The sequence below is a fragment of the Lepidochelys kempii genome, chromosome 1, assembly GCF_965140265.1.
Source record: "Lepidochelys kempii isolate rLepKem1 chromosome 1, rLepKem1.hap2, whole genome shotgun sequence".
Classification (NCBI taxonomy): Eukaryota; Metazoa; Chordata; order Testudines; family Cheloniidae; genus Lepidochelys; species Lepidochelys kempii.
In genome coordinates this window covers 295198142-295218267 of record NC_133256.1, presented here as the reverse complement: position 1 = coordinate 295218267, position 20126 = coordinate 295198142, and the positions used below count along the sequence as shown (strand labels likewise).

General features: G+C 40.4%; 1 protein-coding gene across 7 annotated transcripts in view; it reads left to right on the top strand.

The window, feature by feature from the left end:
- TMEM117 (transmembrane protein 117) overlaps window positions 1-20126 on the top strand; it is a 359218-nt gene that overhangs the window by 257002 nt on the left and 82090 nt on the right. The window contains exon 7 of one of the 7 annotated variants that reach the window (XR_012156789.1): window positions 3520-3724. The exons of the other annotated variants lie outside the window; for them this stretch is intronic. The gene's annotated coding sequence lies outside the window, so the exon portion shown is untranslated. The remainder of the gene's footprint in view (window positions 1-3519; window positions 3725-20126) is intronic. 7 annotated transcript variants of the gene reach the window in all.

Genomic DNA, 20126 nt, shown 5'->3' with positions numbered 1-20126 from the left:
TTCAGACTGGAAATAAAGCATGAATTTTTGACAAAGAGGGATTAACCATTGAAACAATTTACCCAGGGCTCCTGGTAGATTCTCCGTCACTGGCAATTTTTAAATCAAGATTCAGTGTTTTTCTGAAAGATCTGCTCTAGAAATTTTTTTTAGGAAGTTCTATGGCCTGTGTTAGACAGGGGGTCAGACTAGTTGATCACAATGGTTCTTTCTGGTCTTGGAATCTATGAATCTATGGTCACTTACTCAAGTAATCCCATTGAAATCAAATGGGACTCTTTTTATAAATAAGTCAAGCAGAATTTGGCCCACTGGATCACTTGAGGGGAAATATGATCAAATAGGTTCAGATAGTTTGCAGTCTTCTTCATCACAGGTGCTGGCTCTCTGTTAATATGGAGATGAGAAGGTATATAGCAAAGATTTTAATATTTTCCATTCTCCTGTAGATCCTTTCCCAAGTCTCTTAATCTGTTTCTCCGCTGAAGAAAGTAGTTAATTCAGGCATTTCTTAATTACTGTAAACCCAATATTATTAATGAATATACATGTGGCCCCAGATGAGGTAATGCATTTGGATGTACTTTACAGAGAATAATAATCATATTGCTTCATTTCAACAATCTGTTTTATTATTCAAAGCACTTATACTGTACCCCTTTCATTCGACACAAAATTTTAGGAGGAATAATTCTCATGCTAACTCATACTTAAAAAAATCTCATGCATCCTCAGTGTCAAGAAGAAGAGTTAAACAGTAGAAGGTTAGTAACTGGTAGAACCAGAAGGAAAGTTTCACAAGTGAGAGATTGATATGACTGAGAAGTGGAAACTTGAATAGGGAATCCTTTTAGGAGATAAAACCATAACCACGAAGACTAGCATGTAGAATACCAGACCTAATGGATGATTCAAAAGACTTCCATACTTTCCTAGTCATATACAGTACATAGATACTGTCATAATTTGTCATTAAATATGAACTATTCACGAGAACTTTTACTATAGAAAATGTTTTCTAATTCCTATGTTTTCTGATGGCATCAGTTCTTTATTGCTGAATTCAGAAATTCTGTCTTCTCACTTACAATTTAAGAAACTAGAATCTTGAGGAACTTGTGATATAAAGTCAATGATAACTGCTGAACTTGAAAACACAGAGTTGTTAAACTTAAACTGTTTCCAGACCTCCCCTGAAAATAAGTTATGTGCTGTAATTAATAATGAACATATTTAACCATGCTTTTTGTAATTTCTTCTCTAGAGCTGATACTGTACCTTTGGATGACAAATATTAATATGGAGAGTAGAAGTTTGGTAGATAGAAAAGATTTTAATACTTATCATTTTCCTATAAGTATTTTCCCCAGCCTCTTCATCTGTTTCCCTGCTAAAGAAAATAGTTTATTTAGACATTTCCTAACTCTGGCATTATGAATGTTTTAATTATGTCATTGGTAAGCCATGTATTATATAGACAAAATCAACAAGATTCTGATCTCATTTACATCTGTATAAAGCAGGAGCAACTCTATTTACTTTTAGTTAATATGGGTTTACACCAATGTACTGGTTACGTAGATTAGAATCTGCTCCCATGAATGGTTAATTTGTATAGTACATTAAAAATGTTTCAGTTAGCAATAAGCTGTTGATTTGCTTAACTATAAATAGTAAAAAAACAAACCCTTCTATCTGTACATAGAAGAGGTAAGATTTACATTCTTCCCAATTCTTTAGAAAATCTACACATCTTTATCAGTCTGATTTTCCCTTAACTTATTCTGGTTTTACACTACTGTAACACTATGGACTGGTGAAATTAATTTACAGTTGATGAAAATGAGAGGAGAATCCAGATTTACACTTATGTACGTGAGAGGAGGCCCCATAAGTATAGTTTTTTTGAAACATAGTGAAGATATGATTTTGTGGTTAATAGACAAAGCTGGAAGTACAAAACAAAATAACTTCATTTATACATTCTTTTGAGAACAGTGTCCTCACAGTTATACATTTAGTTCAGGAACGGTGTACATGTTTCCCCATTTCCTGTCAAGCAACAGAAGAAAATGTCCATGCACAGTTTGTTCCTGAGACAGTTTCCAAAATTTGAATGAAGAACCCAAGAAAAAGCTCTCCCTTTCGTGATCTGGTTATTAATGTGCTCCTTTCCCAATTTGCATGTTGTTTGTTTGGATTTGGTTTCAGCAAATGTGCTTGTAAAAATTTCCCATTCACTGTGAAAACTTCTAAAGAAGTGAATCTGTGAATGTCACAGTAGTTTCCATCATGCTTTTATTGGGTTTTGTAACATTTGAAAGCACAGGAAAATGAGCAAACACTAGCCGAACCCATTGAGAGGCAGCTATATTAATGAAGTTGGCAGCCATTTTGGAACCTTTCTGACATTTAGGCATTCTGTATGTGAGACACTGTTACATAATTTTTTATTTGCTACTGTTTTTCAGGAGGCAGATTTAGACGTAAGGGCAGGTGTTCAGTGAGTGATATTCTAAAGGAGTCAAGATAAATGAGTTTCACAAAAATATGACAGCAGGTCGAAGTCTCTCACTTATGTTCCTGGCCATTGTCACATGGCAATATTTTATGGTTAGGAGCAGAAAACACTAAGCTATTTCTTTCACTGGTTAAATGAAGGATTCTCTCTAGCTCAAAGTATATCGCCTTTCACTGGCATCTGCAACACAGCATTGTTTTAAGTTTTATCAGGTATTTTGAAGATGGGTTGTATTCAGTTAACTGAACAGTTTTTGCCTGTAATGCCTTATAGTAAAGGATGATTCCACAGCACTGCGTCTCTCTCCATGACGTCTATGAATACTGAAATGCCTAGGAAGCATCAACTCCTCTTGCCTTATAACCCAACTTACAATTCATCGATAATATGAATCCCTATGGTAGACTCAAGCTCATTCATAAACACAATTTCAGAAACATATTAGTAATGCTCCCTATGCCTTTAGTGATATCACTACAGTTCCTGCTGTTGGCTCAGGCACTGATCTTTCTGGCCTATCCTGCAATTGCTGTCTTTTCTGTATCTGCCATCTCTGCTGCTGTTTTTTGCATTTGCATCAGTATTACATTTCTCAGTGCTAAAGTATTTTGTTCATTTGCCCCTTACAGTTTTCTCTCCCTCTGGGCCAAGTCCTGGCCCTGCCTGGTTTCATGGTATGGAACTCTATGGAGTGGCAGAGCTGTGTATGCTGAAGTGCTCTCTGAGCTCCTCTCTCATGTCTCCTCAGAGGCACTTCCCAAAGGCTTCCTTGGATGCTTTCTGTGAGCATTCCTGTAAATCTGCCCACAGGTGCAGTCAGTGGGAACAGGGAATGGATCACTTGATGATTACCTGTTCTGTTCATTCCCTCTGGGGCACCTGGTATTAGCCACTGTCAGAAGACAGGATACTAGGCTAAATGGACCTTTGGTCCGATCCAATATGATCTATTCTTATGTTCTTATTAACAGGTTCTTTCCTGTCTGTCACTCATCCAGATGGACTAAGTGGGCCAGTGTGGCCCCCAACAATGATTCCCTAGCTGACAGTTCAGGAATGGATTTCAGGTTCCTGTGGGGTGAAGATACCACTTGCCTAGTGGAGAGAGATGTGTGAGAACTCAGAACAACCAGCGCATGATCCTCATTCCACCACCTCCCCCACACTGACATATTCTGTGATGAGAGCAATGGGAAAAGAGAGGTGATGTATCTGTAGAGGAAATTATCTAAGAAGTGGCTGATTCTTTAGCTGTTCTCCTTGAGCAGCCCCTCTGTATCCCATTGGTGCCTAGTCTGATTATTGTCAGAATAGGTCAGGTCAGTTCCTTGCCAGCAAGCATGGGAGTAAGAGATTTCCATGCCCCTTGTTTCTGCATATAGCTCATGAATTCGTCTTTTATCTCCAGCTTCCCATCCATAATCCTTGCTCTGTAGGTTTTGCCAGGAAATAAAGTAGAGCTGTGCCTCTCATACTAAGAGTGCCAGTCTTCTGGGTTTCCTTTTTCATATTAAGAATTAGTTTTGTATTTGGAAATGAATTAAAATAAAACCCATTACTTTTATTATGCATGGAATCTGAATGGAAACTTCTGTTTGGGGATGAATTTAATATTGCAAATAGAATGGTGTGAAATAGTCATAGCTAGGGCCCTACCAATTTCACTGCTGTGAAAAATGTGCCATGGGCCGTGAAATCTGAGCTCCCCCATGAAATCCAGCTATTGTAGGGGAGACCAAATTTCACAGAGTTGGGCAGCCGGAGAGCAGTGGCCGCTAGCTGAGAGCCCAGCTCCAAAGGCAGCACCATCACCAGCAGCAGCGCAGAAGTGAGGGTGGCATGGGTTATGCCAGGTGCTTTGTAAAACAGGAGTTACAGGAATTATTGTATTTTGAAGTCTGCTTCTCCTTCTGCATTAATAGAGGATGGTTGGGTTTGTGGTTAAAACACTGAATTGAGTCTCAGGTGATACAGATTCAATTCATGGCACCACCAGACTGCCTCTGTAACCTTGAGGAAAGTATGTAAGGCCATATCCTCAGTTTGATAAAGTGGTATATGTCCACTGAGCTCCAGTTTACACCAGCTGAGGATTTAGCCCTTAATATACATGTCACAGTTCCCCATCTGTTAAAGGTGAATAATACTTTCTTTCTCCCACCCTTTGTGTGTTTTGTCTATTTAGCCTGTAAGCTCTTCAACAAGGGACTGTCTCTTACTATGTACAGCATCTAGTATAATATGGCCCCAATCTTATTAGGGGCCTCTAGGTCATATTGTAATATAAAACTATATATAAGTAAGGCCCAATTTAATGTGTGATAGTGTGAAAATTGCAGATCCTGCAATATTAGGCTTCCACCAGTTTTGATTTTAATTATGTTACTTTGTACAGTCCACAATTTTGCATACATTTTGAGGTTTGCAACACACGTTTTTCCCCATTAATACAGAAGAACTCAGTTTATCAGAGCTGATAGTGGCTGGGGCTTGGGCTGTCAGGCCCATTCATTAATGACTGTAATATAGTTGCAGCAAACTGTCTGGTTTAAAAAAATTAGCAGGCACAACATCATACTTGAATGTGTATATTGTTCCAGCAAATTTTTCTTAAACAAACATATCTTCCCTGGCTTCTCCAAATTACCGCAATTAATAGGGGTCCATTATTACTTTTCTGCGATTTTCCATGTCTTGTCCACAACTCAGCTGCAATTATTTGACAATCATGCCACAATTCAAGTAATAATAATAATAAAATAATAACAACAACAATAAAAATAATAAGAACAGTTGACTTACCATTGGCCACAGTCTTTCCCTTTTACCTTGTATCTGTTGTGCTGATGCCATTATTACAGGCCTAGTGTTTGCGTCACATGATTGAGCGGTTCTGCAAAAGTGGACATAGCATTGTTCATATACTGTTCAAACCGCCATTATTGCTAAAATTCACAGAAAAGCAAAATTCTAGGAACAAGAAAAGGCCTACATGCTTTGCAATTTTTTTTCTGTTTTCTCACAGCCCTAATTGCAGCTCTAATACAAAGCAAAGCCCTTGTAGTGATTATCCATCTGCTGTAGTCACTGTCTGATAGACTTCATTGTTATGTGATGTTTGTATGATGATTGCTTTGTTGTTTTGTTTTTTTTGTTTCTGTGGCACTTTAACATGACAGGTTTCAGAGTAGCAGCCATGTTAGTCTGTATTCGCAAAAAGAAAAGCAGTACTTGTGGCACCTTAGAGACTAACCAATTTATTTGAGCATAAGCTTTCGTGATGCTGCGTTGCAGCTGGTGAAGTGAGCTGTAGCTCACGAAAGCTTATGCTCAAATAAATTGGTTAGTCTCTAAGGTGCCACAAATACTCCTTTTCCTTTAACATGACAGTAGTTAAGAGGCTATGAGCATTTTGACTATCTAAAGCAACATTCAGAAATATATCATTTGACCAAGAAAATCTAGTCCAGACTGAACTGAAACTTGTTACACAATTTCTCATCTTACTGTTATGGGGTTTTTAACGGATTCAACTATTTTTAAGTTGTAGAATCTTGAAATACCTAAGAACAACTGTGTGAATGAAAAACAGAATGAAAGTTCTAACTTGCCTTAGTCAGACCCTAAATATTACTTTAAGGTAATTCTGTTTCTATTCATATTTTTAATAGAGCTATATGGAGTGCTGGGTTTTACAGGACTCACTGATTGAAGGGATAATATTTGGGCATGCAGATATACTCAGCAATAATATTGAACACAGTAAATAAGAGGGTCCAGAACAACTTGTTCCCTATTAGGCTTCTTGTATAGACTAGTAACAGCAGGATAAAATATGCATCATGTTCTCAGTCTGAGTGCATAATTTCTGCAAAGCTTATTAAATGGCAGTTTACATTTCCTTAGAAAGTTTGATATAGTACGTTAACTGAAAGACTTGCTTATTTTTATTGCCTTTGAGTTCCTGTAATGTACAATAAAGCTGCTGCATTCTTTTGCATAACAAAAGGAATGTGCATAGTTAATCACTGAGTGTCTTGGGATAATGAGTGCATTAGGTATTTTAGCATCTGTTATAGTTAGACTTTACTGTGACCATTAATAGATAATTCTCACACTGTACAGAGATAGGGAAATTATTTTTTCCCAATGTTACACAGCAATTTGAAGTGATAGTCGTAGTATTTTCTTGCTTCAAACTAGCATTTAATTACTCAACTATGTTGCATTTGGAGTCAGGTCCGTGTGGACAAGGACAATACAGCTGGAGTCTTAATTCAGCAAGATTTCCAGTTTCCCACAGGTCAGAAAATAAAAAGATTTTAAAGTTTCAGTATTTCTTAGTATCTAACTGGGTTTGCCTGGCTGTCTTGTAATACTTATTACAGAGAATGGATTCCCCAGCATAACACTTAGCAGATCTGACAGCTAGACAGGGGATCAGCACTGCATGACACAGTATGAATCTGTTTTTCCCACTGGAGAGCAGTGACAACATGCCTATAACAAGTACACAAACAGTCTCTCTCACTGACTGTAGCCAGTCTGGAACCTTCTTATGTCTCATCTGGCCTCAAAAAATGAACCCATTCTCCACCTTCTCTCAGCTAAATAGATTACCCTTTTAGTACAATTACAACATTGTTTTTAGAGTAGCAGCCGTGTTAGTCTGTATCTGCAAAAAGAAAAGGAGGACTCGTGGCACCTTAGAGACGAACAAATTTATTTGAGCATAAGCTTTCGTGAGCTACAGCTCACTTCATTGGATGCATTCAGTAGATGCATCCAATGACGTGAGCTGTAGCTCACGAAAGCTTATGCTTAAATAAATGAGTTAGTCTCTAAGGTGCCACAAGTCCTCCTTTTCTTTTAACATTGTTTTTAGTGTCCCTAGAGCTCTGAAGGAGTTCAACATTGAGTGGTGTGCTATGGGAGCAATAGCACACTGTCACTGTCTTTGAAATAATATGAAGAGTACTAAGTACGTTCAGGCTACAGTTTATATTGAGAAAGTGGCATATCTCAAAGCCCTCTCCAAAACTCTGATTCTACTGGTGCAGGACTGTGTAGTTTCTATGCAATATCTCATTGGCATTTCCTCAGCGTAACTCCAGCAGTCACTGGAAGTGCTGTATAAGTCTTCTTGTAGTCCACTAGGTAGAAGCAGTGAATTGCTTCTATCCTGTAAGTCCTATTTAGTCTGTGAGAATTCCATCCTTGGCAGAGCTGGTGGACTCTTGGTTGCGAAAGCAGTAATCCTATGACACCTGCTAAAAGAGAATCTCCAATAGCTGGTGGCAGCAGAAGCAGAACTGGCTTCAGCTGATCAAGAGAGGTGTGGATTTCTAGGGTAAGATTTCAAAAGGGCTCAATGCTGACTTTCCTCTGTTCCCATTAGAGTCAGTGTAGGGAATCAGCTGGTGTAAAAGTAGCATAGCTGGCTCAGTGCCACCCCTTCCCACTCCATCAGCAGAGACAGCATGCCAGAGGCAGGATGCAGCACGGCTGGTACATTCCGTGATCCAGCAGTTTCTCAGTACAACAGCTTCAAAAGGCCATTACATACCAGTGCAATTTAGGTAAGCTAGGAGGCCAGCTCTAAGTAATGTCAGGGGCTGAAGCAGCTCCTGGTTGGCCACAGGACTTGTGGGCGGGGTGGGGAGGGAAGGTGGTAGAAAGGGAAATTTGTTTCCCTACCACTCACACATGTATAGGTTCACTGAGCATAGGTTCAACCCCACATATGCAAATTCTGAGAGAGTTCTTTTATTACACTATTTCCTACATCAGGTGTGGTCTGAGGAATTAAATGTGTGTCTAGATGATTTATTCTAGTGACTGTAGATGTAAATGAGAAAATAATGCAAATTTCTTCTTACATCTATCCTGTTACAGATTTGAGAATATAATCTTATAATCCTTCTTGGATGGCTCTTGTCTTTTAGATTCTCTCCAGTGTTCTCTCCTGCTTGGCTACAATGTGCAGTACACATCAAGGTTAGAAATTAAATTTACTTCTATTTTCAGAAGTAGGCACCCAAAGCAAACAATCCTGAAAAGCAACAAATGATGCAGTTCCCAGAATGCAATTTACTTTAGAATAGGTTGCAAAACAAAAGATAGCAGCAACAACAACAGCAATCTTCTCAGGCAGCCAGTGTTAAGGGAAGTAAAAGGGAAGATTGTTTGTGATGTCTAAAGTCACAGGAACCCTTTTATTACCACTTCGCTTTGGTTCTGATATATATATATATATGTTACTCCAAACTCAGCACCCAATGGAATTCTGGAATCAGCCCATTCCCTTCTGTATCAGTTAGTTGTTATTGATGTCTAGCTAGCTACTTCCAAGGCAAGATCAGCAGAATGTTCTCTTGGCTCCAAGAAGTTACTTTGTCCTGATCTTAAATTGTGAACAAACAACTCTGTCTTCTGAGTGAATGTTAAATACTTCTGGGGATGTTTTTGGCATGTGATCCAAACAATTACTGAACTAATGATACAAACTCCTACTATTCATCAAGGTCAGTCTGCAAAGATTTGCATAGCTAGACAAAAAGTTCCAAATACAGAGGATAAGGCAATGAAAAGCATTGCACAAACAAGACTAAGCTCAGAAATGAACACTTGATCATTTAAGCAAACTTAACATAGGGTTTTTTGTGTGTAATTATATTTAACAGCACAGTATTGGGGTTGCAAAATCAAGCACTAAGAAGTTATGAGAAGACAGAAATAAGGTTGCCCATGCAACCATAATAAAGCCCCTGTGTGCATGTACATTATGATTAAGGCCCTACTTAATTCACGATATTGTGGATCCCGCAATATTGGGCAATCACTGCAATTGTGACAGCAGGAGCCTTGCTGTGCGCAGTGCTAACCTGAGAGCCCTGGGCGGCCGGCAGTGGAAAATCACCGAAAAGTAATAAGGACCTTATTACCTCAAGTAAAAAGGTTCATTACTACTTTTCCGCAATTTTACATGGCTTGTCCACAACTCAGCCTCAATTTTTGGACAATCATCCTGCGATTCAAGTAGGGCCTTAATTACGATACAATCTTTAATTACAGGATTACATATTTTTTCAGTGCACTGGATGGACAGTGCTTAATTAATGAGCAGCTATTCAATATTTTGTAGTATTGTCATTGTTCGATGTGTGGCCCCATGCCTTATTTACTGTACACCATTCAAATCCTGCTCTGAATACAGAATTATTAATTTCCTCATAGGATTTTCTATAGCCCTCATCACTATAGTATTTGAGAGCTTCACAAACGTTCCTGAATTTATCTTCACAAAACCCCTGTGATGGGAGAGGCTATCATTACCCCCATTTTACATAGAGGGAGCTGAGGCACAGAGAAATTAAGGTCAAAAGTATCCACTAAATTTGGGTGCCCCATTTGAGACACGTAGGCCATGATTTTCTCTAAGGTGCTACAAGTACTCCTCTCTATCAGTGTTATAGAGGGCAAACAATTTATAAGTTTACCCTGGATAAGCTTTATACAGAAGCATTGGTCGTACAGACAGCAATCTCCTTTACTTGATTCACCCCCAGAGTCGGTCCACCAAGTGTACTGAATGAGGAAGGAGTCCTGTGGAAAAAATAGTATGTGAATATGTAATTTAAAACTGTATCATAATGCATATACACAAGGGGGCCAAATGAAGCTGTCACAGGCAACATTAATGCTGGCATTTCCTTTATTTTCAGTGCTTGACTTTTAACCTTAATAATATTCTCCTAACATAGCTTTTTGTATGTAATTACACTGGCTTTTTAAAAAGCAAACTGAAAAATATAGAAGTTTCATCACGTGGCATCATATTGACACCCACATGGGTCATGAGCTGGGTTGAAACCTATAGATTCTCACACAGACCTCTGACACTTGAGCTAGTGGAGTGACTGATAGCAGTAGTTTGTTGTCCTCCTCTGGGTGGCTGAGCACTAGAGGGGAATGAGACACACACTTTGCTAGTAAGTTTCAGATATTTCCTGACAGCAGAGGAATGCTGAGACTCAGGAATCTTGGGTTCCATTCCAAGCTTTGGAGAGGTGTGTGCTCTAGTGGGCACAGGCTCATCTACCCCTTTCCCCCAAGCTTGAGCTTTATGCCCCATCCCCTCCAGTCTCTCCCTGTCCCAATCCTGTCTCTTTCCCATCCCATTCTCCTTGCCTACCCAGTCCCGGTCTTCACTCCCTCAGACTTCTCATCCCAGTCCCATTCTTTTTGCCTAGTCAGGCCTAGTCACCCCTTCTGAGCTTGCTGTCCAGTCTGTTCCCCACACCCAGTGCCCTTGCTCAGCCAATTGCAGTTCCCCACTCCTAGTTCTGTCTGATCTTTCTCTCCCCATCTACTGGTACCCAGTCTTCTCATCCAATCTCAGTCTCTTCCTCCCTGCCCATTCCCTCTCTGTCTCCTTGTCTTTGCTCAGCCTGTTCCCGTTCTCTCCCCAAATGCCAGATCCTTGTCAGATATCTCTCTTTTTCCCTCCAACCCCCCCCACCATATCCTCCCTGATTGGTTCATAGTTCCAGTCTCTTTTTCCATCAAGTTTCAGTCACCCTGCCCTGTCTGTCCCAGCCTACCTTCCCCCACCTCCAGTTCTCAGTCACATTTCCTCTCCCCCCTTCAGTCTTAGTCTCACCAGTCTCCTTGTCCCATTCTACTCCTTTCCCTGCTCCAGCTTCCATCTTTTGTCTGCTCTTCATTTGAATCAAATGGCTTCCTCCTCCATGCTGCCTGGGTACCAGTAAGGGATTTGCGGGGGGAGAGGGGGTCATTGAGTGCACAGGAGAGACAGGCTCCTTGCTCTTACTCCTGGTGCCTGGCCCCAACCCCAGCATGAGCAGCAATAACAGGAAAATTCCTTCTATGCCCCTGTAGTCCTTGGCTGGAGCTTTTTCAGTCGTTCTGTAGGGATGGGGCATGCACTGTCTTATCCACATTGGGAGTTGTGAGAGGGTCAAGCATGCTCAGTGAGCAGAGCATCTTTGAAGATTTGTAGCTGACTAACTATCAAGTCTCTAGCGAGCATGTGTGAAGTGCAGTTTTTCAAAGGCTTATAACTTGGCTGCATTTGGGTGGATTTTCACAGGCAAAAGGCACATTCCTGACACAAAGGCCATCCCCTTGCCAAATTTCAAATCTCTGCTCTAAAGCATGGGTGGGGGGGCAATAAAGCTTCTCAATTTTTTTTTACATGGACAAAACAGTGTATTTATTCCTAGACTCATTCTCAGAAATGGCTAAATTGTTTAGGCTAAAATTTTCCAACAACATTCAGCCTGAGGCAGACAGCTGGCATGGAAAATTTCACTCCAAATGGTTAAAGTTTGGCAAAGTTATAAGCAACTGAAAGCAGGGTCTTATAAATGGATGTCAGGCAACCTTAATATTAGGCAGCAGTACCAGCCCTACTTACATAACCATAATGAAACTCCATGTACTAGAATACCTATCTATTTTATGTAGCACCTGTCACAATGGTATCAGAGTATCTTTATGACGTAGGTTACATAAATTACTCCCCTCTTGCCACTCCACAGCTATTAGAAATTATAATGTCAAAATTCTATTTTTGGTATCATGTAAATAGTTTCATCTCTCTTTTATTGTACTTGAATCCATATTACCCAGGGGTAAGAAAGGAGGAAATCTCTGAGGTTCTCCTTACAGAGTTTTCCTGGCATTTCCCAATCTGGTTGGGAGGCAGTAGAGTAGGGAGACTGTGCATTTTGAAGGCTATATGCCCTCATCACTTGCTTAATTTTGGGGATCTTCAGGGATGAGGTTCCCCTCACTGTGAGCTATTCTGGGACAGCCTCTGGCTTCATTTTCCACTCCCACTCCCTGATAGAATGGCTCCTAATCGAGCCATGCTGACAATTTTGAGTATGTTCAGTTCTATTGAATGACATGCTCGGAGGCTTAACCCAAGCGCTAGGATAGTCACATCCATACAAACATTCCATAATCTCATTTCCATAGTCATTCCTGTAGCAATTACTTAATGCTTTTCTTTACACCCTCCTTTTTTTAGTTTCCTTAATTCCTCTAAGACCCACCTTTAATGTGGGAATAACATAACATATCCATACTAGGACAGATTGAAATTTTTCAAGTGACATTTTTTGTTGTTGTTATTGGGGTTTTTTGGGGTCAAAAATAGTTTTTTTACAAATACAATTTTACTTTGTGAAAAGTTGTCAACTTTGTTGGAATTTGTTGATTTGTGTGGGGATTGGGTGGGATTGTATTTGGGTGGCTAACCTGTGTACCCACAGCTACACTGCTCTTTTTAGCATGCTAGCTCAATCAAAGCTAGTGTGGGTACATCTGTCAGAGCAGGAAATTACACCCTTGGCTGCAGCATAGACATACCCTGAGTGTTGCCTTCCAGGGCCTGATCCAAGCCCACTGAAGTCAGTGGAATGATTCCCTTTGTGATTTGAGAATTATTTATTAATTATTATTAAATTCTGTTTTGTTTCTTCTAATCCAGAGTAATCTAAGGGATACTCAAAACAAACTAAAAGGGCAATACTAAAAATGGAAAAAAAGAAAGAAAGAAAAATCCTGAACCAGGATCCAGAACTTGCATGTGAGCAACAAACTAATACATTAGTTCCCTTCACACAATGCAGACAAACGATATTTGTAGTAATTCGGAGTTTGAACTTTAATTTGCAGAAACCTGTGCAATAACTTTCAGACCAAGTCACAGCAATTGGCCAATGGCTGTCGCATCAGTCATGCTGATGCAGACCCCGGCCTCGTATGTTTTAATTCCTAAATAGCACATTGCTCTTGTAATAACCTGTAGAAGTGGCTCTAAATTGCTTTACCTCTTATACCTCTGGACCTCCTTTTACACGGTATTAATTCTTTAAAACTGCAGCTCTGTTTGTTACAATTTGTATGGTTCTTATTCCTTTGATGCATTCTATGCTTCACAGCTAATGTACAGGTATTCAGCTATGAAAACCGGATTAGCCTCTACAAAAAATGAATTGTGTTTGCAGGAATGTGAAAGTAATTTTTCATGTATTCATTTTAAAACATTGCAGCAAGTGTACTGATCCCCAGTTCTGAGTGGATTTACATACTTAGCAATAGCGATGTTTCAGACAACAGCCATCAAGCGCTAGACGGCAGAGGAGATCTGCTTAGATGCTGTGGTTTTAGTTTCACCTTTCATGCTAAGAAGCTTCATTTAAGCATGTATTTTTGAGTGTTTCTTTATTACACCAAGTTAAGATTGCCCTGTATCCTTCAATGTATAATTATATATTTGATTGAGCATGGCAATTTCAGAAACAGACATTTGTTCTGTGATAGAAGGGTTATAATTGATGCCTTTTTTATTACTGAATGTGAAAAGATAAACGTGGTGCTATACACTGTAAGTCAAAATAAATTATGTAAAATGCATAATTCACATAATGACTGTCCCTTTATAAATGTTCATATTCAGTAACCATATCATTTGGGATAATGCCTCCTTTAGGAATGCCATGAAAGAAAGGCTCATTCATTATCCTGGCTTGGTGAATTGCTCTAAAATGATTCCTCTGATGACAGAATTGATTTAGCATTTCTTTAAACAATTGAAAATAAACCTTGATTCTTATCTCTTCCCTGCCCAGAAAGTCCAAAGTTAGCTATCTACTTTAGATGACTTGGCCTGATTAAAACACTGTCCCCCGCACCGGACAGACACACAGTATACTTTTAAACCATTAGCTGTTCTATTAATTGTTCTGGGCCAGATCCTCAGCTGGTGCAACGTGGCTCTATTGTCTCAAATTGAGCTCCGGGAGTTGAGGATCTGGCCCTTATAGCAATGCACCAAAGGGCACATTTTACATTTTGGGGCATCTCTACCCAGAAGTACAAAATTTAAAATGAGCAGAATCAAATCCAGCCCTTCCACCTGCTGAAACTGAGGGAAAGGCTATGGAGCCTCCCACCTAAGGAAAAAATGCTGCTGGGGGGGGAAGATGTACACAAACACTCTCACTAGCATGGAGAGGGTGCCAGATTTTCCTTCTTTTCTGAGAAGAGGTCATATGGGAAGATGAAGTACAGAACCACTCCTCTCAGAGGATTGTGAGGTAAGAGAACCTGCCCTGTGTCAAAAGGAATAAAGCTATCAGCAAAGGTTGCAGAGCCTACCTCCTAAATAAATTCTCTGCATAGGATAGCTGGCAGGCTGCCTTCCCGAAGCGCTATTGCAGTCAGATGGGAAAGGGATTCCTTCCCAGATCAAAGGTAAGGGCTGAGAAGGAAGGTTGCAGGAGGGCATTCCTGTTAGTTTGGATAAGCTTCAGCCAAGCATTTGAAATGTAGATCTTTATCTAGACTGAATTTTTCAACTTTTGAGGTTTGCCCATCACGCCTCAAATGCCATTTCTTAAAATTATAATTCAGCTTTTGCTTTTGAAAAGAGATGGTTGCTATATATAGATTCACATCTGACTGGAAGAATTCTTTAATTCATTCCAGGCTCACCACCAAACTCTGACTCTGTCTTTGAGATTCAAAAAGAAGCATTAAATACATGCACTCTCTTTTCCCAAGGATTTTGATGAGAACGGTTTTGAAATTCAAACCAAATTGTTTTGTTTGTCAAAGCCAGGGTGAGTCAGTGCAATTAGAATTTGGTTCACTGTGTTTTTGACAATTCTTCCCAAGTGATTTTAAACACTGAAAGCCTTTTAGGATGAAGTTCATGTTTTCTGCATGGAGCTGGCACTGGTAGATATATTGCTCTGGAATAAAATGCTGAAATTGCATTTCTCTGCTCTCACACACGGTAAGGGAGCTTTTGCAGTGGGGTCAAAGAGAGGGCTGGAAAGGAGATTTATCTTCCCTGGGTATTTATTCACATTTGAGGCCATATTTTTAGTTTTATGATTTTGTTCATACTTTAAGGTATGTAATTTATGGATGCATTGCATACAGACTATGCTAGATGCATTTCCCCAAAGAGAAGGGAGAGTGATCTGTTTGTTTTTATTTTGTAAATAATTTCTGTAACTATTAAGTCACATACACTCTTAGTAATAGAAGGTTATTTCATGTCATTGAATTGCTGTGAGTGAGCAATGGAATACTATGGTCTGGGTGGAAGGTAAAGTATAATAATCCAAGCAGCACACTAGTTTTACATCGCCTCTTATTATAAATATTGAAAATAATAAAACTAGTAGACCCTGCGTTAATATAGGGAAACTATGGTTTTCTTCTTATTCTCAAAGTCTCATGGCAAACCCTGGAGTAAATGAAACACAGTAAAATGAAAAGGGTGTCTTATGACACAGACCTTGCAGGGTCAGAAGCTATACTTTTCTTTGATTTTATTTTAGCATGCTGATGTCTGGTTTGTTGATTATTTTATAACTAAATAATGGCTTGTCCTATGTGAAATGTAAAAGGATTTTGAATTTATATGGCACCTCTGTTTTAGGCCCTGATCCTGTAATGAGCTCTGTCATAAATATAAAGGGAAGGGTAAACCCCTTTTAAAATCCCTCCTAGCCAGAGGAAAAATCCTCTCACCTGTAAAGGGTTAAGAAGCTAAAGGTAACCTCACTGGCATCTGACCAAAATGACCAATGAAGAGACAAGATACTTTCAAAAGATGGGAGGAGGGAGAGAAACAAAGGGTCTGGGTCTGTCTGTATGCTGCTTTTGCCAGGGACAGAACAGGAATGGAGTCTTAGAACTTTTAGTAAGTAATCTAGCTAGGTATGTGTTAGATTATGATTTCTTTAAATGGCTGAGAAAATAGCTGTGCTGAATAGAATGACTATCGCTGTCTGTGTGTCTTTTTTGTAACTTAAGGTTTTGCCTAGAGGGATTCTCTATGTTTTGAATCTAACTACCCTGTAAGGTATCTACCATCCTGATTTTACAGAGGTGATTCCTTTACTTCTATTAAAAGTCTTCTTGTAAGAAAACTGAATGCTTTTTCATTGCCCTAAGATCCAAGGGTTTGGGTCTGTGGTCACCTATCAAATTGGTGAGGATTTTTACCAAACCTTCCCCAGGAAGTGGGGTGCAAGGGTTGGGAGGATTTTGGGGGGAAAGACGTGTCCAAACTACATTTCCCAGTAAACCCAGTTAAAGTTTGGTGGTGGCAGTGGAAATTCCAACGGCAAAGGATAAAATTAATTTGTACCTTTGGGGAAGTTTTAACCTAAGCAGGTAAAAGTAAGCTTATGAGGTTTTCATGCAGGTCCCACATCTGTACCCTAGAGTTCAGAGTGGGGGAGGAACCTTGACAAGCTCCATGCAGGTAAAACCCTCACTGAAGTTAATGGAACTCCTGGTGCCTAGCCAGATCTCTGTGAAGCCATAGGCTGTAAATTCTTTGTGTTGATACAGAAGGTATTATTGATTTTTGAACCAGTTTCTGGACCAAAAGTCAGAAGCCACTGAGAAGAATGTGATCTTCCCTCCCTCTGTTCAACAGGCATTCCGCTGTTTGCCTTTCATATCTTCTGAGGGAGCCCCCACTGAAATCTTCAAGAGAAGAGGTGGCCAGCTCCGCTGTCTTACGTCACCTACTAGACTTCAGATTGGCTGGGAAAAGTAGGCAGGTTCCTACACATCATGGGTGGTGTGTGAACCATGGGCTGAGGGAGGCTAGCCCCCACCCCCGCCCTTTCTGCCCGAGACCCCGCCCCTTCTGCAACCACCCCCACTGGAGCCCAGAGCCTCCCCCCACCACCGTGGGTGCTAGCTCCCACCCGAGGCTAATGTCCCCAGCGCCAGGAGAGCGGATGGTGCGGCCCCAGCCAAGGAGCGACAGCAGGGTCGGCAGCACAACCCCAGCCTCCACAGCCCCAGAGCGCTGGGAGGGTGGACAGCATCCCCCCAGCCCGAGCCCAGGCCACTGCATGGGGAACTGCAGAGCAGGAAGCAGGAAGAGACCTGGGGATGAAGCACAGGTGGTGTTAGAGAGCTTATTCCTTCACTCTCCCACTTCCCTGGTCCTTCTCGCATGAACAGAGAGCAACAATACCCGAAGTCCGAAGGTGCAAACAATTCAATGTTTATTGGGGTGAACTTCCAGCAAGCTTAAATACAAGTTCCTTTTTCCTTATTTTCGAATCCCAACTTACTTCCTGTTTGCCCCTAATTTATATAGTAATATTCTTAGCTATACCTTAACCAATCATTCTACTGAAATTTAACTAACCAATCCTAACATATTGTAACATGATTAGCTAACCAATTATATCCCACCACAATAATTAGATTACACCCAGCAAAATTAATTATACAGCAGACAGAAACAATCACAGAACCAGACAGAGATTATACAGACAAACAATAGCAAAGTGGGAACTATAATGACAAAACAATACAGAAGTGAGGATTTCACATCCCAGCTATTGATAAGTGAGTTCTTGCCAGACAGGATGCTATCAAACTAAGTTTCCTTTTACATTTTCTAGGCACTTCCCTTTCTCTGGAGGTGATAGGAATACAATCCTGTCCTGATAGTGCCTGACAGCCCAATAGCACCTTATTTCAATGTGACTAGTTTGGAATGTGAGGATGTGACCGTTCGCTTCCTAGCTTATGGCTGCCTCTGCTGCTTAACCAAAGGCCTTAGCCTAAGAACACGGCTTCAGACTGTCACGGTAAGAGAAGGACCTTACACTGGCAGACAGTGATTTTGATTCTTTCTTTTATACCTCTAACTAGCCAAGTGATAAGAATACACCTAAATTCTTAAAGTACAGGCCTTTACAGACAGGCCTGAATATCTATATCCTAACAGGTGGGACCACGCCTGGGGCACCGCCTCCCCCAGCCTATGATACCCGCCACCCATGCTACACATCCCAAGAGGGGCTGTCGGGGCAGCAGGCCACCCTCCGTTGCCAGCATCCTTAGTATCAGCAGGCTGTCAAGGCTCATGGTACATCTGCGTTTCATGGATGTTAAGGTCAGAAGGGATCATTATTATCATCTAGTCTGACCTCCTGCACAATGCAGGCCACAAAATCTCACCCACCCACTCCTGCGATAAACCTCTCACCTATGTCTGAGCTATTGAAGTCCTCAAATCATGGTTTAAAGACTTCAAGGTGCAGAGAATCCTCCAGCAAGTGACCCATGCCCCATGCTACAGAGGAAGGCGAAAAACCCCCAGGGCCTCTTCCAATCTGCCCTGGAGGAAAATTCCTTCCTGACCCCAAATATGGTGAACAGCTGAACCCTGAGCATATGGGCAAGATTCACCAGCCAGATACCCAGGAAAGAATTCTCTGAAGTTGGGAGACAGGGCCTCAGGGCTGAAAGGGTGCCTTCTGTACTGTAGATTTGTTAAGTTTAGGATAAGCCTTCTGTCTTTTGGTTGCTTATCTGATCTGAATCTAAACTTTTTTTATGTTCCCCTTTTAGTGCAGTTTGTGTACGTGTGTCAGAAAGCTAAGAGCGTAAGATAAGCGCATACAAAACCAGTGCCAGTATGATTTATATAATTTTTTTTGCAGCGTTAATATTAGTTTTGGTGCATGCCCTAAAAGTACAAATGTACAATTGGCGTTGGTGTTATTATATGCATAGCTGGTAGGCCTTATGTATTCTCTTATATACATTTTTGTTATGCTGGGCTTCTCGGGTTGTTTCTATTTTATTCTTCTGCTAGTTCTAGAAGCACAGCAAAGGCTACTTAAAGGGCCCAAAGAAGTTATTATTTCAGTTTGAGTTAAAAATGAATGGAGGGAACTGGGAAAACAAAACATATTCTATATTACTATTTTCCATAAAATCAAAGCATTTCTAGCCAGTTTTTGCAAAAAGCAAATGCTCTTGTTTTTCCATCACTACCTATTTTAGCAAAAAGAAAAGGAGGACTTGTGGCACCTTAGAGACTAACCAATTTATTTGAGCATGAGCTTTCGTGAGCTACAGCTCACTTCATCAGATGTTTACCGTGGAAACTGCAGCAGACTTTATATACACACAGAAATCATGAAACAATACCTCCTCCCACCCCACTGTCCTGCTGGTAATAGCTTATCTAAAGTGATCAACAGGTGGGCCATTTCCAGCACAAATCCAGGTTTTCTCACCCTCCACCCCCCGACACAAATTCACTCTCCTGCTGGTGCTAGCCCATCCAAAGTGACAACTCTTTACATAATCAAGTCGGGCTATTTCCTGCATAGATCAAGGTTTTCTCACATCCCCCCCACCCCCATACACACACAAACTCACTCTCCTGCTGGTAATAGCTCATCTAAACTGACCATTCTCCAGGTTTAAATCCAAGTTAAACCAGAACATCTGGGGGGGGGGGGGGTAGGAAAAAACAAGAGGAAACAGGCTACCTTGCATAATGACTTAGCCACTCCCAGTCTCTATTTAAGCCTAAATTAATAGTATCCAATTTGCAAATGAATTCCAATTCAGCAGTTTCTCGCTGGAGTCTGGATTTGAAGTTTTTTTGTTTTAAGATAGCGACCTTCATGTCTGTGATTGCGTGACCAGAGAGATTGAAGTGTTCTCCGACTGGTTTATGAATGTTATAATTCTTGATTATTTTTAATTAATTATTTTAATTTTA